The 22,993-nt window shown below is 45.9% G+C and overlaps 2 pseudogenes; both read left to right on the top strand.

Moving 5' to 3' along the window:
* The first annotated feature begins 1,937 nt into the window (after window positions 1–1,937).
* On the top strand, window positions 1,938–18,603 carry LOC136495904 (protein NRT1/ PTR FAMILY 4.6-like; annotated as a pseudogene).
* Window positions 3,312–8,083, top strand: LOC136495905 (uncharacterized; annotated as a pseudogene).
* Window positions 18,604–22,993: the final 4,390 nt, after the last annotated feature.

The raw sequence follows: 22,993 nt of genomic DNA, 5'->3' as shown, positions 1-22,993 counted from the left end.
CTACATGGTCATTCAGATTAATACAATACACCAAAGATACAGGACGTAGGGTATTATATCGATCAAACGGTCTGAACCTGTCTAAATCGTTGTCCCTACGCCTTGTGTCACCATCCGATTCCTGATTACGCGCACCTCCACGGATACCTTCGTGGGATACCCCTCGGAGGACTGCCGAGCATCTTTTGTCGACAATAACCTTTAGAATGACAATGGACAGCCAGTTAGTATAAAATTATTACTGACAACAGCTTACCTTTACTATTTATAGCGACTACCTATTGTCAAATTTTTATTGACTATGCCTTGCTCTGTATATGTTTACCGACAAACAACTAACCACAACTCTTTAGCGACCAGTAATCCATTCCCTACCACGGAACATAATTTCCTTGGTGACCAAAAACAGGAAATAGTTATTGGCGGTCAATCGTCAAGCATGAACTACCAAGGCTAGATGGCAAAGAAAATAGAATTTCCTTAGTGGCTAGCCCTCAAGGAAGTTTTCTTTGACTGTCAACCACCAAGAAAAATACTAGATTGCGAAGACGACAAGAAAATAAGTTGGCAGTCAAGAAAATTCATTTTGGGGTGACTAACCATCAAGAAAATATGTAAAAAAAAGTTCAAAAAATCTCAAAACCCTGCCGCTACCGAGTTTTGAACTAACAACCTCAACCTTTGCATAGATAGGTTATTACCACTGCACCTCGAAATCATTTATGACTAAAATAGCTAATGCATTGCTTTTGTATTTAGTCTAGTGAATTTTGTAATGCATATTTAACACCCTAAACGAATTCAAATAAAAAGTTTGAATAGGAAAGTTTTAGATCTTTTTAAGTACTACAACTTTGGTTTAGGTAATTTCTCCATCTGAGATCATTTGAAGAATTTATAAAAAAAATATCAATTTTTTAAAAAATGTTTTCCTTGGTGGTTTGCAACAGCACTCAAGGAAACAGTGTTTTCCTTGGCGGTTCACAACAGCACTCAAGAAAAATTGCTTATTTTCTTGGAGGCCGAGTTGAACCGACAATGATATACATTTCCTTGGCGGTTTACTACAATCTCCAAGGAAATGACAAATTCCTAGGTGGTTGGATTTTGACACTTAAGGAAATCCTAGACCCCAAAGAAATTTCTATTTTGGTGTAGTGATTACTAATCTTTACTAACCGACAATTAGACATTATAGGTAGCTTTTAGGATAAATTGTTCAAATGTTAAAGCAATAAATATGATTAGGAAAGACCTAGCACATATTAAACCTAGATTAACCTAATATATCTCCAACATGAAGGGACCTCTACATCTAAGAGGAGGGCAAATTAGGCAATTAAAAAAATAATGGCATCTAAAACCATGATTTTGCTAAGTGTTGTTATCTATAATGCAAAAGAGTTTTGCATCCTATGTTCCAATCCTATCAACTAACCCAGCAAGGTAGACTAGGAAAGTTAAGCACGCAAGCAAGAAATGCAAGTAAGTGTGGACTATTTTTCCCGAGGTATAGAGAAGCTCACGCTTTTTCTATTTCTTGTTGGAGTCCCTTGTAATGATGCCTTCGCAAGGACCAAACTTCCGGTGAGGTAACTATGTGGATAACCCACGGGCTTTCTCCATGCGCAAGTGTGTCCTAGTGTGGCCTCTTCTAGTGCTTCCATTTATTTCTACTATCGTTCTGGTCAAAATGTCACGTTTGTTTCCCTTAGTACAACATAGGCGACCACTCGATACGTTGAAGGATCTCGCAAGCAGTGGTGGAGCTTGGCTGAACAAATAGGGGGCCTAATCTATGTAACTAAGCTCTAAACATCAATAAACAGTGCTAAAAATTACTGTTTACTTAATATAGATTAAGGTGAGCAAGGGGGACATGGCCCACTTTGGTCTCAACTAAGCTATGTCCCTACTCGCAAGACTAAAGTCTCTAGTGTATAACTTTTGGTGCGTGCAAGCACCAATAATTTGAAGGTGTACAAATATTACTAAATCTAAATCTAGAGGCTAGAACAAACGCTAATTGTAGTCTAAACTAGACTAAACTTTACATAATCTTTTCCTACACTTTTGGTAGCTAAACACTTGATATGAGCCTCGAGCCCTCAACTCTCTCACAACTCCACGGGAAAATTACGGGATCCAATGAGGGACTGATGTGTAAAAATAGATGGGGACTGATTTGCGTTGCGAAAATGTCATGGCCGCCGCCCAGATCGTCCGCAGCTCGCGGCCTCCGCCAAAACCTCGCTCGGATCGCCGCTCTTCACCATAGCTTCACCATAGGTGCCGTGGACTCCACGCGCGCAGCCGCTGCGCTCGGGCGGAACTCCGTGGTGGCATGTGCCGTGCGTGCCTCTGTACAGTAGCAGGAGCCATGCCAGATGAACTCCGGCGATGGTCGTGCTAGCCCACAGCCAGCACGCTGGCATCCTCTTCGGTTCCTCCATCGCGAACGGCGGGTGGCCAGGTCGCTGCCTCAGCAGCTGCTGCTCCCGGCCTTTCACCCCTGCTGGCCTGTGTCCTGCGCAGGGAATTGAAGAATCAAGAATGCAGACAGCTCGTTGTGTATTGTATTTCTCAACCAGTAGCTAGATCAATTTCATTTGGTTCTTATCCCCAATGTCTTCAGTGAGCGTAGAGGATAATAAAATACAAACCTAACATAGATTCCGTAAATTTGGATATTACCGGAATTCTGTGAATTTGGATAATATGGCGTCTTCGTTACACTTTTTGTTAGTGAAATTGTATGTAGGAGTAGGTGCCATACCGTGAAATACCTGATGTCCCTGCCTCCCTGAAAACATCCTGATTTCTGTAGTGTAGTTGTGTAGGGTAAAACTGGGGATTGATGATGGCCTGCAATGTAACCCAATTAGCCAAGTCAATGTGTCAGCTAGTATTCTTCAATCTTTATATGCTTGAAGTACCCATCACCCCTTGGCATGTGACTATGTGAGCATGTCAGTGCACACTAAACTATACTAATTCATACAAAAAAAAGTCTGAAAAAACTGCAGATACTATCTCCACGTCAGTATGGATGGTTTAGTCAACAATGACTGCTTATCTTGGCTCTATTTGTTCTGACTTCTGAACGCTACTATTTCAACTCTCATCAATCATATCCAACAATAATGCCCAGAAGAAGAAAACTTGGAGTTGACTGTGGTAGTGAATGAACAAAGGGGTATGCTGAGAAGATAAAGGTGGGTAAGCCATATAGGCAGAGGGGGAACAGAACAAGCGGAGAACTCAAAATACTCAGTTACAAATGAAAATACTTTTTGGGGATATATACGGGGATGGGGAAACCAGCAAGGGTGAAGCGATTGAAGGAATTTACAAGCTTGTAAGTTCGAAGCCCCAGCAGTTTTAGTTGTATCAAGTTTTATGTGCTTTCTGTTAGTTTTCTTCATTCATATTCATCAGATCGGGATACATCATAATAGGAATACATGTTCATGATTCATAGTATATACACAAATCCTAATACATGAACTACAGAGACATAAAAAGGAGAAAAGGGATAGGTGGAGTATGAAGTCGCAGACCATCGAAGGCCGTAGTGGTCGGAGCAGTCGGAGTGGTGGAAGCGCCGGCCGGGGTCTCGTTCGCGGATGCCATCTGCGCGCCGGCAGCGACGTTCGGTGGAGAGAGGAGTCGGTGCAGTGAAGTGGTGGTGCAGTGGAGACGGTGGCAGCTTCCCGTCACTGGCTGCGCCCCTCTCGGATCGGGATGGGGAATATCGGTGGGGAGTGGCGGCTCAGGTAAACCTCATATCAAGAGCCTGCCGGCGCCCACCTTTATTTATAGCGCAGTGTGACGGGGGCCCACCAACCATGTAGGGTTGGGCGCCCCCGATCAGGGCGCGAGAACAAGGCCCAAAAGGCCGTTGGGCCTAACTGGTAGGAGATCAAACCTAACATTCTCCCCCTTGATCTCTCATCTTTTCTTCGTTCTTTAATTTCATACTCAAAACTTTCAATTCATATCAATGTTTTCAGATCGGACGACTAATAGTCGTCCTTATCGTAACCAGGTGCTCGATAAGGGCTCTCGATTAGTTTAGACCGATTAGAAAACTTATCGTCCGATAAGTTGTGACTAATCACGATTAGTCGTCCGATCAGACTAGCCGGACGACTAGTTCGGGGGAGGGAGAATTTGGCCCAGCTAAAGAATTCGGCCCACCTTTAGCTGGCCCATTAGGGTAAGAAGAAGAGGAGTGAGTGAGTGAGTGACGGCACATTTCCAGCTCCCGCTGCTCTCTGCCTCTCTCTTGCAGCCGCCGGCGGCCTGCCTCTGGATCTCCCTCGCCGGCGTCCGCAGCTCCGGCCGCGCCCCTCGCTGGTGTCCGCAGCTCCGCCCGCACGTCCGTCCGTAGCAACTCGCCCGTCCATCCGTCCGTCCGTCCGTAGCTCCGTCCGAGCAGCAGCTCCGTCCGTCCGTCCACAGCAGCTCCGCCCGCAGCAGCTCCGTCCGAGCAGCTCCGCCCTTCCGTCCGTCCGAGCAGCTCCGCCTGCAGTTGCTCCGTCCGTCCGCAGCAGCTCCGCCCGCAGCTGCTCCGCCCGCAGCAGCTCCGTCCGTCCGTCCACAGCAGCTCCACCCGTCTGTCCGTCCGAGCAGCTCCGCTCGCAGCAGCCCCGTCCGTCCGTCCGCAGCAGCTCCGCCCACAGCTCCGCCCGCGCCTCCACCTTCGCTCGCTCCTGTCTCCTCCCCTACCGGGACCCAGTAGCTCCGCCCGCCTCTGAGGCTCCTTCCTCGACGCCTGGAGGACAGACACGGGAGGCCTCAAGCATCAAGATGAGCCACCAGTCCCACCACTCTGCCTCCTCTGAAGGTTATTGTCTCTGTCTGCTACTCCGTTGCTGTGTATTGCATATTGCCACCAATTTGTGACACATTTGTGTGGCTGTGCCGCTCTGCAGAGGATGCTCGACGGCGTGCAGTTGTTGAGGTAATTCTACCTGAGAATGAAGCTGTCTCAGGAGGGGCTGCCTCAGCGTCGTCAGCTGCTCCAACTGAAGCATCTCTGATAGCTCAAGCATTAGCTAAATTGCCGCCAGATCTTACTGCCATGGTTGAAGATAAGAAGAGGAAGGCAAAATCATCAGATCCTGGATGGAAATATGGGTTTTGGCCAGACATAGGGAAGAAAGAGTTCATCCAATGTATTTTCTGCAAAAAGGTTGTCCCTTCAGGCATTAAAAGGTTCAAGCAACACCTTGCTGGGGGCTATTCTGATGCAGTGAAATGTGGTGAAGCACCTGAACTAGTTAGGCGTGAGATGAATGGTTACTTGGTCACAAGGTCAAGGACTCAGGTGCAGGTACCTGCGGACACTGGGGTGGAGACAGAAACAGAAGATGGAGGTGGTGCTTCTGCTGCTGCTGAAAATGAACCAAATGCTGGGACAAAGTCAAACCAAGTTCCAAGTTTTGGGACAAAATCAAAGCAAGCAAAAAAGATAGCTCAAGCATCAATCACGAACTTTGTGGTTTCTGCTCCACCAAAACCTCAAACACAGAAGCATTCCAAGTCAGTGAGTTCTTTGCTTTGCAAGAGTCCAGAAGAAGTGGTTGCAGAAAGGCACAAGTCCAAGATGTCACAGCCCACTCTTGAATACTCCACAAAGAGCAAGGAAGCAAAGCAAATTGTAGATGACCATGTGGCTGATTTTTTTTATGAGAATGGAATACCATTGAATGCTATTAACTCAAGAAGCTGGGAGATTATGCTTGAGTCCATTGGGCAATATGGTCCTGGGTATCGCTCACCTTCATACCATGAGATTAGGAATCCACTACTTGATAGGACAGTGAACAAGACAGAGGAGTTGAGAAAGAAGCATGAGGACGCTTGGAAGGAATATGGCTGCACAATCATGTCAGATGGATGGACTAACACTAGCCACCGTCATCTCATCAACTTTCTTGCGAATAGCCCAGCTGAAACATTCTTCTTAGGTTCAGTTGACGCTTCAAGTGAGATAGCCAATGCTTCTATGTTAGCAGACTTGTTAGAGAAACAAATTGACAAGGTTGGGAAGGAGTATGTGGTGCAAATTGTCACAGATAATGGATCAAACTACAAGGCTGCTGGAAGAATTCTTATGGAGAGGATCCCAACTTTGTTTTGGACACCATGTGCTGCCCACTGTTTGGATTTGATGATGGAGGACATTGGGAAGATACCTGAGTTTAGCTCTTGCATTAATTCGGCTAAGAAGGTGTGTAGGTTTCTCTACAAGCATGGGAGAATTCTGGATCTTATGCGAGAAAAGATTGGTGGTGATCTTGTGAGGCCTGCTGTTACTCGCTTTGCTACTTCCTATCTCACATTAGCAAGCATGCATAAGAACAAACAGGGGCTGAGGAGTTTGTTTGTGAGTGAGGAATGGCATTCCAACAGCTTGTCAAAAAGTGCTGAAGGGCGGCAGGCCGAGAACACAATCCTTTTCATACCATTTTGGACAAAAGTGGAGTACTGTATAAAAGCAACACAACCCCTTCTCATTGCTATGAGGATAGCAGATAGTGATGAAACACCAGCAGCTCCTGAGATAATGGCAGCAATGGATGTTGCAAAGAAGACCATCAAGGAAACTTTGTGAGACAAATCATCATTACTGAATGATGTAATGGAATGTTATGACAAGAGATGGAAGAACCAGATGGAGCAAAAACTATATGGAGCAGCCCTCTTCTTGAATCCTAGAAAGTACTTTGCCATAAAGGAAAAGGATAGGAGACAAGCTACAAAGCTAAAATGCATGTTTAATGACATTATATGGAAGATGGTGCCTGATGAGAGTGAAGCGAGGAAAATAAGCAAGCAAGCTGATGATTATGACAGGGCTGAGGGTGAATGTTTCTCAAAGAGATTAGCAATAGTAGAGAGAAATAGCAAAAATCCTAGTAAGTAATGAGCAGTTCAGCAGTCAGCACTTTCTTTTAATTAAGCTATAATTCTCTATGTGATGAGCTACTGATTATATTATTGTTTTGCTTGTAATCTACAACTACAGTTCTATGGTGGGATGCTTTTGGTGGCCTTGCATTCGAGCTACAGAGTTTAGCAAAACGAATTGTAAGCCTCTGCTGTTCGGCGTCTGGTTGTGAGCGCAACTGGAGCGCTTTTGCTCATGTAAGTGCAATTTCTATGGCTGCAGGTGCATTCTAATGCATTGTTATATGCTGCAGCCATCTAATGAATTTGCTCCTATTTTCTATGGCTGCAGGTGCATACTAAAAAGAGGAACCGTTTGGAGCACATTAGGTTGAATAAGTTGGTATTTGTTAGCTACAACCGTAAGATGGCATTCAGGTTTCAGAAAATTCGTGAGCTCGGTTCTAAAGGCAAGAAATCCAACCCATTGCTGCTAGAAGAGTTTCAATGGGAAAATGAGTGGGTAGACATCAACTGTGACCCAGTTCATGCATCTAATGGCAGTGATATGCTTTGGACACATGTTGATGAAGCTGTTGGTGCAACCGACCAGCTTAGAGGCCGCAATTTGTCTAGGGCTGCTGCTGCTCGTGTGAGGAATACTGTCACCCGCACATATGGAAGGAATAACAAAAGGAAGTGTCCAAGTCCAAGGTCAGATGCACCAGCAACTGAAAGCAGTGATCATGAAGAAGAGGAAAACAGAGTTGCACCAGAACAACCACAAGGTGCAAGTGCAACAGATGAAGAAATGGAGGACCAGGGAGGGGAGGAAGACTCAGGCGGACCTGCAACAAATGATAGAAATGAAGACTTTCATGTGGACGTAGATTTACTTCTCTAGATGGCTGAATTGCTGGTTCTATGGATCAGTGGACTGGATGTTGTGTACTGCTAGTTTACTTATGGCTAAATTGCTAGTTTACTTATGTTGTGTACTGCTGTGCACAGTGTGCATTGTGCTAAACTGCTGTTAGTTCCTATTTGTTACATTTGTGTACTTGGTTAAGTTGTTTTCCCATGCTCTACTGTCTACTACTCTTGTACATTTTCTTTAGTCTTTACAGTTTTGTTTTTCAGCTATTTTGCCTATTTAACTGATTATCTTCTTTCTTTGTAATTTCATATTCAGAGTTTCAGAGTTCAGACATCAGCAAGCGGTAGCAAGCAGCTAGTTTTTCTTTGGTCAGAGCAGTTTCAGAGTTCAGACATCAGATTCAGCAAGCAGCAGCTAGTTTTTCTTTGGTCAGCAGTCAGCACTCACCATGACACCATCAGGCATCAGCAAGCAGCAATTACAGGTAAGTGGCCAAATCACCATGATAATGATTCATTGCAAACATGATTATATGCCAAACTGTGCTTAGTTGCTTGCCTCTAACATTTACCTATTTATTATGGTCATGTTTACATATATTTACATCATATATATAGTATATACATGGTCGATCAGGTCATCTAGGCACAAGGACGACTAAATGTCCGACTAGCCGATTACACCGATTAGGACCGACTAATCGACCCTTATCAACGACTAATCATTAGTCGTCTGATCGGTGGTCATACGACTAGCCTCGATAATACGATCTGAAAACATTGATTCATATTTTTCTTGTTTCTATCCTATTCCTTTACAGATTAGTACATAGAGCTGTCTCATCATCACAGCAATCAGTGTCGTTAGACTAATAGCCACACCACCCCTCTCCGTATTAGAATGAAATTCTCTCTTGGGCCCTTCATATGTTCGGGAATCATAAGCTTTCCCTTAAACCCATGCCGGCTACGTGTTCTCTGAACACGTTGGGTGGTAAGCCCTTTGTGAGCGGATCCACGAGCATTTTGTCTGTATTTATATGCTCAAGATTTATTATATGATCCCAAACTTTATCTTTCACAATATAGTACTTTATGTCAATGTGTTTGGCAGCACCATTTGACCTATTGTTGTGAGCATACTGTACCGCTGGGTTGTTATCACAATACAACCTCATGTTCATTTATGTTATCAATCACTTTCAATCCGGGTATGAATTTTTTCAGCAAATTCACCTGCCCCGTTGCCTCATAGCATGCTACAAACGCGGCATATATTGTCGAGGATGTAGTTATGGTTTGTTTGGAGCTTTTCCACGATATAGCCGCTCTCGCGAGAGTAAATACATATCCTGACGTGGATTTTCTTTTTTCTCCCGCATAATCAGAATCTGAATACCCCTCTATCTGCAGGGAATCAGATCTTCTATACGTAAGCATGAGGCCTTTCGTACCCTGCAAATAACGCAGGACTTTCTTCACTAATTTCCAATGTTCAATTCCTGGATTCTTTTGATATCTACCAAGTAACCCGGTAACAAAAGCTAAGTCAGGGCGTGTACACACTTGAGCATATTGTAAACTTCCAACAGCTGAAGCATACGGTACCGCTTTCATTCAGTCAATTTTATATTGGTTCTTGGGACACTGATGTTCTCCAAATCTATCACCCTTGACTATAGGTGCAGGTGAAGAACTACACGCATGCATACTAAATTTCTTCAGGACCTTTTCTATGTATGTCTTTTGCGATAATCCTAGAACCCCCTTTCTTCTGTTTCGGTGAATCTCTATTCCCAAAACGAACGAGACCTTACCGAAATCTTTCATATCAAAGTTTAAGGACAAGAATTTCTTCGTTTCCATTAGTAGATTGATATCACTACTAGGAAGCAAGATATCATCCACATACAAAATTAGGAATATGTACTTTCCATTCTTGAACTTTATGTAAACGCAATTGTCCTCAACATTTTCCTTAAACCCAAAACCTTTTATCGTTCTATCAAACTTCAAATACCACTGTCTTGAAGCTTCCTTCAATCCGTAGATTGATTTCTTTAGGCGGCATCCCATATTTCCTTTTTCTTTTACGACAAAACCTTTCGGTTGTGCCATATAAACATTTTCTTCCAAATCCCCGTTAAGGAAAGCCGTCCTTACATCTATTTGATGTAACTCCAAATCATAGTGGGTTACAAGTGCTATTATAATTCTGAAGGAATCTTTACATAAGACTGGAGAAAACGTCTTATTGTAATCAATCCCTTCTCTTTGCGTAAAGCCCTTCGCCACAAGTCGCGCTTTAAATCTTTCTACATTCCCTTGGGAATTATATTTTGTTTTGTAGATCCATTTACAACCTACTGTTTTGGATCCTTTAGGAATAACTTCTAAGTCTCAAACTTTATTGGTACTCATTGACTTCATTTCATCTTCCATGGCCTTAAGCCACTCTGATGAGTGGTCGTTTCTTATGGCTTCTTCAAATGAGGTGGGATCATCCCCCATCTCAAATTCTTCTGTCTCATAAACTTCATAGTCATCAGTAATAGCTGATCTTCTTATTATTTGAGACTTTCTAGGTGCCCCTGGCACTTGTTCCACATTGGGCTATTGCTGTTCTTCCTCATGTGCGACATTTGGTTCTATAGGTTCCTCAAGGACAAGTTCCTCATGTTCATTCATTGTCGCCACGGGAGAACTTGCAACAGGTGTTGACACTATAGTGTCCTGCACTATCGGCGCAATAGCAGCAGGTAGCGTGAAGAATGGTTCTTCAACCATCGGAGTGGGTACATGTACCCACTTCTCCTGTAGGCTGACTTCTCGTGCTACCATGCTCCTCTTGATCATGTTATCCTCCAAGAACACAACATGTCTTGTTTCTACAATCTTCGTATTCTGTTAGGACAATAGAAGTGATATCCTTTCGATCTTTCTGGATAGCCAATAAAATGACAGCTGACTGTCTTGGAGTAACTTTTCTATGTTTGGGTTAAACACTTTTGCCTCAGCCGGACAGCCCCACACACGCAAATGGTTAAGTGAGGGTTCCCTTCCTGTCCATAATTCATACGGTGTTTTAGGCACCGATTTGCTTGGTACTTGATTAAGTATGTGAATGGCGGTTTTCAGTGCCTCCATCCATAAACTAATCGGTAATGTGGAGTAACTTATCATGCTTCATTCCATATCCATTAAGGTATGGTTACGTCTTTCAGCCACTCCATTCTGCTGAGGCTCCCCCGGTGTGGAGTACTGAGCGATTATGCCATTTTCCTGTAGAAACTTTACAAACGGTCCAGGAATTTGGCCATATGGGGTATGTCAACCATAGTTCTCTCCACCTCGGTCTGATCGTACCATCTTGATTTTCTTATTATGTTGATTTTCAACTTCAGCTTTAAATATTTTGAATTTATCCAATGCTTTCGATCTTTCTTTAATTGGATAAATATTGCCATAATGAGAGTAGTCGTCTGTGAATGTTATAAACGAATTATAACCATCCACACTTTTCACAGGAAAAGGACCACATATGTCTGTGGATTATTTCTAAAATTTCTGTGCTTCGTTTGGCATCTTTCTTAATTTTTTTGACATACTTTCCTTTGATACAATCAACACATTGTTCTAAATCTGAAAATTCTAAGTGCGGGAGAATTGATTCCTTAATCAATCGTTCTATTCTCCCCCTCGAAATATGGCTCAAGCGACAATGCCATAATTTCGAAGAGACATTATCAATTCTCTTCCGCTTCTTAGTTACATTCGCAGATGGGGAATCATTTACATTCTCATCGCATACATTGTTCGCATTCTCAGCAAGAGATAATAAATAAAGCTTGTCTTGTCGGAAGGCAAGACCAACACATTTATTATCAACCAGTATCTTACACTTGCCACCACCAAAATGACAATCAATTCCATCATCATCAAGTTTCAAAACGTTTATCAAATTTCTACGTAAAGAGGGAACATAAAGTACTTCTTTAAGTCTAAGTACAAAACCATTATTCAATTATAAAGGAAAAACTTCAATGGCTTCAACATTGGCTTGCACTCCATTTGTAACTTTAATCGTTCTTTCTCCTCTTTGCAAGGTTCTCGTCCCACTTAACCCCTGTAAGGAATTTACAACATGAGTAGTTGCTCCTGAATCAACCCACCAAGTGGATTTATCATAACATAAATACAGGGATTTATCTACAAATGTAATAAATTCATCATCTTTCTTTAGCAGAGATTTCAGAAAGTCTAAACAATCCCTCTTGTAGTGTCCCTTCTTGAAGCAGTGCTTGCACTGATCTTTTTCAGCTTCACCATACTGCTGATTCTCAGAATTCTGGGGTTTCTTTCCCTATAAATTGGAGGAAGAGGCCTTATCCCACTTAGGTTTCCCTTGTGGTTTAGAATTCTTGCCATTAAAGTTCTTTCTTTTGTTATCCTTCACAAAATGAGTGGATTCACCCTGTGAGGACTTTATCCTCTCCTCTTCTTGAGCACATATTGAGATGAGTCTTTCTATGCCCCATCTTTCAGGCTTTATATTGTAGTTCACAATGAAGGTGTCATATTCTTTTGGCAAAGAAGCAAAAATCAAATGAATCAAGAAATCATCCTCCTTCAAATTCATTTCCTTTAGTTTAGATGTTATAGTGTTCATCTTCAAAATGTGCTCTCTTATGCTACCACCAGTGAATTTCTCATTCACAAGCTTCTTAATCAGTGAACTTGCTGTGGCCTTGGTAGACCCAGTAAACTGACTCTTGATTTTCTCAAGATATTCTGTGGCAGTAGCACATTCAGGGATTGAGCCCTTTATCTGTTCTTCTATGGTGGCCTTGGCCACCAACAGGCACTTATGGTTGGAGAGAGTCCATTGCCTATGTTCAAGGTCATATTTCATTCTTATTTCAGCATTATCACGCTTTCGAGCAGCGAAATCAGCGTCAGATTCATTTTCACCTCTCACTGGGTCCTCTGGCTCAGTAGGGCACGGTGAGGTGATGGCAAAATCGACCTCTCCCAACGCAAGTTCCAATTCATACTTCTCCCGCCGCACACGGTGATTGCTCCCATTGAGTGTCGGGATGTTGGCAATGTTCACAATGCATTTGCCTCCTGAAACCACACCAGAGTAAGTAAGAAACATTTATACATAAAATTTCATGCTTTAACTCAACGTTGGTCAAATTAAAACTTATAATTCATCCATGCAAACATTTTACATTACCGTTGGACAGAAGTAAAATTAATGCATAATTTCTCATAGGTCAAAATTATAATATTGTTATTAACAACGTTGGTCAGAAAATAACAACATCATAATCTCATCAAAATTATCAGAAATTCATCCCTTCTCTTAAAATTAAATTATCCCGTTGGTTCAAATTTAATCAAAGAGAACAATAATTATCATGCACAGCGGAAACTTAATAATCTTTCATATTATTATTTTCCAGAAGCACTAAAAATTCACTGTTTTCTGGGCAAAATATCATTGGATAAAAATTATGTCAAAGACTGCTTCTGGAAAAAACAAAAAACAAAAAAAAAGAAAAAAGAAAAGAAGTTTCATCTTCTTCTTCAATTTTGGCCCGAAGGCCCATCTCGCGCACGCGGCCCACGCTCGCTCGCGCGCGCTGCGCAGGCTCCCCGCGCACCAAGCCCTAACCTGGGCCTGGGCTGGTATTTGGCACGCCCGCCTAGGCCATATTGAGCCCAGCAGCCGCGAGCACGTCTGGTCCGTTCATCCCCATCGGACGGTTGTCCGTTTCCATCGCGGGATCAAAATCGCGTCGGCTGACACATTTCCAAAACCCTAACTCATTTTCTTTCTTCCCCCCGTCTCTCTCAGTGGCACAGCAGTGGCGGTGCCCATGGCGACCGGCCACCACCGGCAAGGAGGAAGGGCACCCACCAGAGCAGGGTACCCGCCGGAGCAGATCCGGCCACCCCGCCACTTCTTCTTCCTCCCTCCCCTTCTCTGTTAGCCACGCACAGAGCAGCAGCAGCTGGCGGCCACCCATGGCGGCCGGAGGAGAGGAAACGGCGGCGCCGCCGCAGAGCTTCTCGCCGGCGCGCGCGTTCGCCCAAGGCTGAGCGCGCTGTCGTCGAGTTGCCCTGCGTCGGTGCCCTGACCGGCGTCTGCGTTAGTCGGTCCGGGTTCCAGTCCCGCACGTCGGCGAGGGCCGACGGCTCGGTCTTTGTCCCGCGCGGTGGCGATGCCGCCGGCGGGATGAGGGCCCAGGTAGGACCCCATTCATCCATTCATGTTAGGGTTAGGGTTAGGGTTCGTTCATGTTCTTTTCGATCTGAAATTGGTTCAATCGTTCGATCTTTCTTTTCAATAAAACTGGCTCCGGTACCAATGTTAGTTTTCTTCATTCATATTCATCAGATCGGGATACATCATAATAGGAATACATGTTCATGATTCACAGTATATACACAAATCCTAATACATGAACTACAGAGACATAAAAAGGAGAAAAGGGATAGGTGGAGTATGAAGTCGCAGACCATCGAAGGCCGTAGTGGTCGGAGCAGTCGGAGTGGTGGAAGCACCGGTCGGGGTCTCGTTCGCGGATGCCATCTGCGCGCCGGCAGCGACGTTCGGTGGAGAGAGGAGTCGGTGCAGTGAAGTGGTGGCGCAGTGGAGACAGTGGTGGCTTCCCGTCACTAGCTGCGCCCCTCTCGGATCGGGATGGGGAATATCGGTGGGGAGTGGCGGCTAAGATAAACCTCGTATCAAGAGCCTGCCGGCCCCCACCTTTATTTATAGCGCAGTGTGACGGGGGCCCACCAACCATGTAGGGTTGGGCGCCCCCGATCAGGGCGCGAGAACAAGGCCCAAAAGGCCGTTGGGCCTAACTGGTGGGAGATCAAACCTAACACTTTCTACAGGGAAATCTTTTGTCAAAAAAGAAGTAAGGAGGTGATGCTGACAGTAGCAGTTGTATTTAGACCACTTCTTCTTCTTCTTTTTTTGAAAGATCCGGTAAACCGGCTTTGATTAATAATAATAAGAAAGCAACATCCGATTACATGCACGAGCAGCGCTCCCCACCGCAGCCTAGGCTGTGTGGGGTTTGTTTTACATAGTTAATTACTCACTAACTACTTGAGCAACCTATTTAGACCACTTCAGTTTCTGCTTTTGGATTATCTATTCGTGGATCTCCTTTTGCTACTTGTGACCTTCCTGCTTACTACCTCCATATTGATGACCCTGAGGTCTCATAGAAATTGCAAAGGTGATTTCACTCCGTACTTAAATGGTAGAAACCTTTACGTTAAAAAAAATGGTAGAAACCTAAATAAGATCTTAGTAACTGTAATCCTTTCTGATTTGCCTCCATTTCCCTCGCATCACTTTCAGGTATTATACTCCTGTTCCTGTAGTGAATATGAAGGGACTTCGCATGGTGATTATCGCATAAGGTGGCTGTACCAAGGAGCTCATTTGTGTGTGGCAGGACCGCGACCTGATGTAGTTCATTTTTTTTTTGTCAGCCAGGATTGATTCAGCGGATGACTAACAAATGATCGTGGTTTCAAGACTTTTCTGCTCGTGTTATGGTGATGGTTGCATTTGACTTCATTTGCTTATTGCTGCTATTTTCTAATTACTGTTACTGTATCAACTCCTGATAATATTGGTGATCCATGATTTGTTGTTTGCAAGGTTTTTATCATCTAAAAGAATATGTTTTGGGGAACCAATTGGTAGTTTATTTTGTTATTCTCATCAACATAGTCATAATGTCAATTTCAGATGGTAGTGTTTTCTGTTCATAAGTTAGACTGCACTATTTTGCTGAGGAAGTCAGCTTTTCAAATGACTGTTACATAAAACAATCAATGTTGCACTTTATTAGTCAAGTAACAAAATGTCGCACTCAGGATGGTGTTATGCTGAAAACGATGACTGCTACATATAATTACTTGCTGAGCTCTCTCATTGTACATGTCCTGTTTTCCCCCTTTATAGTATGTGAACATGTTGTAGCGTCCAAATTTCAGTCAGCAACAAATAGTAACATAGGAAGTCAACTTTCACATGTTTGAATTTGGACTATCAGGGCTTGAGATAGAAACGAAATAAAATAGGCAAGAAAAAACACTTTGGTTGATCATGTTGTCTCTATCACCCCTTGATTTGAACCCCCATCAATTTACTTATACCCCTCAGATCTGAGGGACTCAGCGGGCAGGGAGTAATCAAGAGGGAAAAGGAAAAAAATCTTGATGAGTACCATGACAATTAGAGGCTTCGTAGACTGGAGAGGAAACCCCATCAACAGAGAAGTGCATGGAGTGAGAGCAGCATGGTTTATATATTGTAAGTGTCTATACTCTATCCGCTATTCTTTGTTTCATTTACTATCTTTCCTGAATTATGAGTGTAATCACTTACAGATGTGTGTAAGGGCTTGTGAATTTGAAGTTTTTATTATTTTTAATCTTCTTCTCCACCTTTTTCCTACTTGCAGTTCTGACAGTTGTAGCAAACATCGTGAATGTCCCAAATATGCTGAATATGGTCACCTATCTCCATGGAACAATGCATATGGGAGTGTCAAGATCTGCAACTACTGTCACTAATGTCTTTGGTGCCGCATCTGGGTTTGCTTTGATAGGAGCCTTCCTCTCTGACTCTTATATCACTCGCTCAAGAACTATACTTATCTTTGGTCCCTTGGAGTTTCTGGTATTCAATCATCTACACCCTAAAGGATTTTTACATGTTCTGTTGCTATTGCTAGATTTGAAGTAACAATAGTAGAAATTAGAAAACATGGTATTCCTTTTTTTATTTTTTTAATTAGATAATTGAATGGAAAAACTATGCTAAGAAGGGTGATGTTAAGGTAAACTGTTGAAAGTTTACAAGGAATACGTCTTCAGGAGCTCACGTCTAGTTCCGTATACATGTAAAACGATTTCAGGGGTCTGGTTAGGTACCGTAAGAATGGCCTACCAAGGGTACATATCCATAACAGTGATGGGCTTTATGAACAGATCATACGTAAAACTCTGACTTACATGCCTTTTTTTTTACATTTCAATTCATGAAGTATGACTTCTCTGTGATAATCTTGCTGCAAAGTCCACTCAATTGAAATATTGAAAGAAATGGATTTATTTTTGGGTACAAAGCAAATGTTTCTCCTTTTTCACCCTTAGCTAAGTAAGTCCTGCACTAAAAATTTAACATCCTCCTAGAATTTTACTGATATTCCACAGAGAATTTCTGAAAGGCATTACCAGGGTAGCCTCTTGAATTTAGACAGATTTAAGTCATAATTTTGGATCAATCCTTACGTAAATATGCACATGTTGACACCCTTTCTAACCTTTATGCACGGTAGTTTTTTGTCATGACAAAACACTCACTTGTGCAGGGCTACGGACTGCTTGCACTGCAAGCCCATCTTCCTTCACTACATCCACCTCCTTGCAATATTGAAGCAGAACCAAGTAACTGCAAAGAAGTCCATGGCTGGAATTCCACCCTGCTGTTTGCCTCCTTGTATATCAGTGCAGTTGGTGATGGTTGTATGCGTGCTTGCATGCCATCCCTTGGAGCAGACCAGTTCGACCATGAAAATCCCGCTGAGTCGCGCCAGCAATCTAGCTTCTTTAATTGGTACACCTTTGGGATCTCCTTTGGAGGTTTTATAGGGCTGATTCTAGTAGTGTGGCTTCAGAACGACATAGGGTGGGACATTGGATTTGGCTTGTGAGTCATCCTATTTCTGCTTGGGCTGCTTGTGGTTGCTGTTGGTCTCCCTTTCTACCGCAACCAAATACCTGAAGGAAGCCCTCTAACCCGAATACTGCAGGTTGTGCTCCTTCCTAGTAACCATAAATCTTATCTCAGTTATCGAGAAGTGTGTTGTGAATATTATTTCGCTGCAATCTTGCCTCTCCAGGTTCTTGTGGTCGCATTCAGAAACAGGAGCCTTGAGCTTCCAGAGAAACTGGAAGAAGCACAAGAAAGCAGTGCTGAGCCATGCTCTATTGAAGTACTCCCTGAAACAAAAAGCTTGAAGTAAGATTCAGAGAAACACATGCGTTTTTCACTGCAGGCCTATTTCGTTCATCTTCTCAGATTCCTCGACAAAGCTTGCATTAACAGTCGGAAAAATGGAGCCTGGTCACATTGCAGTGTGGCGAAGGTGGAAGAGAAAGATTGTGCTTCGAATGCTTTCCCTGTTTGTTAGCTCCATGATCGGATATGTATCGAATCCTATCATCTTGACATTCACTGTGCAGCAAGGTACCATGACAAACACAAGGCTTGGCAAGATCCATATCTCCCCAGCGTCACTCTTCATCATCCCTATCACATTCCAGATGGTAATGCTCGCCATCTATGACCGGTTCATTGTGCCGTTCTTGCGCAAGCGCACAGGCTATGCCAGTGGCATCACTCACCTGCAGCGGATCAGCTTAGGCTTCGCCTCCATGATACTCGCATCAGTCATCGCAGCACTTGTTGAGAGAAAGAGAGAGGATTCTGCAACCCAGATGTCCCTGTTCTGGCTCGCGCCGCAGTTCTTCCTGCTGGGCGTGTCAGACGTGACATCGTTCCCGGGCCTCCCCGAGTTCTTCAACAGCGAGGCGCCACGGGGCATGAAATCCATCGCCACAGCATTGTTCTGGTGCGAGGTTGGGCTCGCGTCATTGCTGGCCGCTTTCCTGGTGAAAGCAGTGAACACGGCCACGAGACGTGGGCACTAGGGAGGGTGGCTCGAGGGTACAAGTTTGAACAACAGCCGACTTGACCTGTTCTACTAGGTTGTGACAGTTGTGTAAAGTAATCTGCTGCTCTCCTTCGGTACATGTGAAAGGGACAGATGTTGAAAGGCTCTCATGCCGCACTGTAGCTACAGCAGGGGCAGATGCCAAAGTCAGCCCTGCTGTCACATCTGGTCACTGTGGCAGTATGACAGTCTGGTATGTCTGTGTACTAGAATTAGATAGGTAGAGTTGTATATATAGTTTTTCACTGCAACTCAGTAAAGCGGGAGAGTTCTGTTTTGTCATCTCATCTGCAGAGCTCTGGCCAACACTGGTGCTTGTGCTGTGTGCGCGCGCGCTCTGTTCTCCCTCCATCTTCTACCTCCAGTCGTAGTGTGTGTGCGAGAACGTCGGTGAGCAATCGACTCACCTTGTCGAGCGGTCGGCTCACCCGTGAGGGAGATCCTTCGGGACCAACAAGTGGTATCAGAGCCGTACAAGCGCCGTCACCGGACTAACCGCTGGCGATGACGGACGGTTTGGAGATGGGCGACAGCAGCGGCGCTGTTGTGGCTGCCCAGCCACAACAGGAGGTCGTCGTGCGCACGGTGCGGGAGGTCAACGGCACTAGTTGGTCGACGCTGACTCGCACCAACTATGGCTAGTGGGCGATAACCATGAAGGTCAAGCTCAGAGCCCGACGGCTCTGGAATGTCATTGACAAGGGCACCGATAACGAAAAAGACGACATGTCAGTGTTGGAGGCTATCCTCGTTGTTGTGCCAGCGGAGTACAGGGAGCCGTTGGGGACGAAGAACTCTGATAAGGAGGCGTGGGAGGCCATTGCAGCGATGCGCGTTAGCTCCGACCGTGCAAAGAAGGTGACGACCCAGCTACTGAAGCAGGAGTACGCCAACCTCAAGTTCAAGGATGGTGAATCAGTGGAGGACTTCTCTCTCCGCCTGCAGTCGCTCATCAGCAAGCTGAGGAGCCATGACGTCACCATCGACAAAGAAGAGACGGTCCACAAGTACCCCTACTCCGTGCCAGTGAAGTACATCCAGATTGCTCTCTCCATAGAGACGATGCTGGACTTGTCCACCCTCACCATTGAGGATGTGACAGGTCATCTCTAGACGGTGGACGAGCGCATGGAGCAGGCCATAGCAACGACGGACAGCGGCAAGCTGCTACTGACAGAGGACGAGTGGGCTGCCCGAAAGAAGTCTGGGGAAGCCTCCTCTAGCCGCGGTGGCGATGGCAAGCGCCGCGGCAAGGCTTCTTCGAAGAAGAAGAAGAAGAGGTCGACCCCAACGCCTACCGGCGCTGCAGAAAGACGGGCCATTGGGCAAAGGAGTGCCCAAATCGTAAACAGGAGAAGAAAGCTGAGGCTCATTTAGCGCGGGTTGATGAGGATGATGAGGCCACTCTCCTAATGATGATATTCTGTACACTACACGACGTTGAGGCCAAGGAGAAAGGAGAGGTGATGGCGGTGGAAGGGCACGACAAGGCTTTGAATGCTGTCAACCTCGACGAACCGCGCGCCCAAGTCCACCTCGGATGTGTGAGCGACGAGCAGGAGCAGCGGTGGTACCTGGACTCCGGCGCCAGTAACCACATGACGGGCTCCAAGGTAGCCTTCTTCGAGCTTGACGGCAACGTGACCGGCACAGTGAAGTTCAGTGACGGCTCAAGGGTGACGATTCGAGGGTGCAGCACCATCATCTTCAGGTGCCAGAACAATGAGCACCGTGCGCTGATGGATGTGTACTACATCTCGTAGTTGTGTTCAAGCGTCATCGGCATCGGGTAGCTGGACGAGCGTAGATGCAAGGTACTGATCGAGAGCGGGATCCTAAAGATTTGGGATTGGGAGCGGTGTCTTCTCGCGAAGATAAAATGCTCACGTAATCGATTGTACCTAGTCGACTTGAAGGTGGAGCAGCCGGTGTGTCTGGCAGCACGGCACACCGAGGAGCCGTGGTTGTGGCATGCCTGGTTTGACCATCTCAGCTTTGACACGCTCGATCAGCTAGAGAAGATGGTCTAAGGGCTGCCCCACATCAAGCACGCAGACGAGTTGTGTGACAGCTGCCTAGCCGGGAAGCAGAGGAGGCTATCGTTCTCAAAGGCGGCCAAGTATCACGCGGCGGACGCTCTTGAGCTTATCCACGATGATCTCTGCGGACCAATCATGCCAGCCATAAACAGTGGTCGGCTGTAGTTTCTCCTGCTCGTGAATGATTGCAGTCGCTATATGTGGCTACAACTCCTGATGAGCAAAGACGAGGCGGCTAAGGCGATCAAGAGGTTCTAGGCGCGGGTGGAGGCGGAGAGCGGCAAGAAGCTACGCGTGTTGCGGACTGATCACGGTGGCGAATTCACTTCGGTGGAGTTCACTGCATACTATGTGGATCAGGGTATGGTGCGACACCACACCGCGTCGTACTCGCCACAACAGAATGGTGTGGTGGAGCGGCGAAACCAGACGGTGGTCGGTATGGCTCGATCCATGATGAAGGCCAAGAGCATGCCGGTGAGGTTCTTGGGAGAGGCGGTGACCACGGTGATGTTCATCCTCAATCGCGCGCCCACCAAGGCCCTAAAGGGCATGACGCCATTTGAACCTTGGTATGGACGTAAGCCGAGCGTGTCCTTCCTCTAGACATTCGGCTGCATCAGCCACGTTAGGAAGACGAAATCGGTCATCACCAAGCTAGAGGACAGGAGCACACCGATGGTGCTCTTAGGCTACGAGGAAGGTACCAAGGCATGTCGGATCTACGACCCACATGGATGCAAGGTGGTTGTCTCACGTGACGTCGTGTTCGACGAGAAGGCGGCCTAGGACTAGGATAGTCTGGGCATAGGGGAAGCTAGCAGCTCTACCGGCACCTTTGTCGTCGAGCACTTGATCATCCACGATGGTGGAGACGCTGGAGAGAAGGTGTCGACCACTCCAACAACAGAGCCGAGCACTCCTGAGGCGGTATCGAGCACTTCGGGAGGGTTGTCGAGCACTCTAGGAGTGGTGCCAAGCGGTCCTATAGTAGTGTCGATCACTCCAGGATGGGTGCCAAACACTTCCATAGCGGAGCCGAGAGGTCTTGTAGTGGTGTCGACCACTCCAAGACTGGTGCCGAGTGCTTTAGCAGTGGATCCGACCACTCCGGCAGTGGTGTCGAGCAGTCCAGCAGCTATGCCAGCCACTCTGTCAGAATAGGGGACTCCATCGACGCCGATCGAGTTTGCCTCACCTTCAAGCGACATCACCGAGTTCGTGGATGCCTTCCACGACAGTGAGGAGGTGCGGTTCCGCAGGCTGGATGACATCATCGGTGGCACAAGGTCCTTTGGCTGGCGGATTGACTGCTCAATGACCTAGAGCTGCTTCTCGTCAGTACAGAGGAACCAACCACGTTCGCGCTGGTCGAGCACGATGCAAATTGGTGATGGGCAATGTTAGAGGAGATGAAGGCGATCGAGGAAAATAAGACTTGGGAGCTCATCGATCCACCTCTAGGATGTCGTCCGATTGGTCTAAAGTGGGTGTACAAGGTCAAGTGGGACGAGCATTGCGCCATTGTCAAGCACAAGGCGTGCCTCGTCGCCCGAGGCTTTGTCCAGTGCGAGGGCATCAACTTCGAGGAAGTCTTTGCGCCGGTGGCGCACATGGAGTCGATCTGACTGCTGCTGGCTTTGGCAGCAACGAAGGACTAGTGTGTCCATCACCTAGACATAAAATCGACCTTCCTCAATGGCTAGCTAGCGGAGATGGTCTTTGTGAGACAACCTTTGGGTTTCACCATCAAGGAAGCAGAGCACAGGGTGCTCCGACTATGCAAGGAGCTCTACAGGCTATGACAGGCCCCGCGAGCGTGGAACACCAAGCTTGATGCCACACTAGGTAGGCTTGGGTTCACACGGTGCGCAACCGAGCACGCACTCTACACGTGGCAATAGGGGAAGGAGGAGCTCGTCATCGACATGTATGTGGACGATTTGATCATCACCGGCGCGCGTGCGGAGAACATCGACAGCTTCAAGCATGAGATGGTGGCTCATTTACGAAAGAGCAATCTCAGCACGCTCTCCTACTACCTTGACATTGAGGTAAGACAGGGGAAGTAGGCGCTCATGCTCGGTCAGAGCGTGTACACCTCGAAGCTATTGGAGCAGAGCAGTATGGCTGAGTGCAAGTCGTGCATGACTCTAATGGAGGAGCGGCTAAAGCTGACGAAGGCCAGTACCGTGGCGAAGGTAGATGCAACACTCTATCGGACATTGCGTTCGTCGTGGGCTACATCAGCTGCTTCACGGAGGATCCCCAAGAGGATCACTGGGTCACGGTGAAGCGGTTGTTGTGCTACGTTAAGAGGACAGTGGATCAAGGGATCGTCTTCCACAAGACAGACAGAAGTGGGCTGTAGCTCACTGTGTTCAGCGATGCAGACATGGCGGA

This window comes from Miscanthus floridulus, chromosome 12 (genome assembly GCF_019320115.1).
Source record: "Miscanthus floridulus cultivar M001 chromosome 12, ASM1932011v1, whole genome shotgun sequence".
Lineage (NCBI taxonomy): Eukaryota > Viridiplantae > Streptophyta > Magnoliopsida > Poales > Poaceae > Miscanthus > Miscanthus floridulus.
The sequence above is the reverse complement of the archived record's forward strand: the minus strand, read 5'-3'. Positions and strand labels throughout refer to the sequence as shown.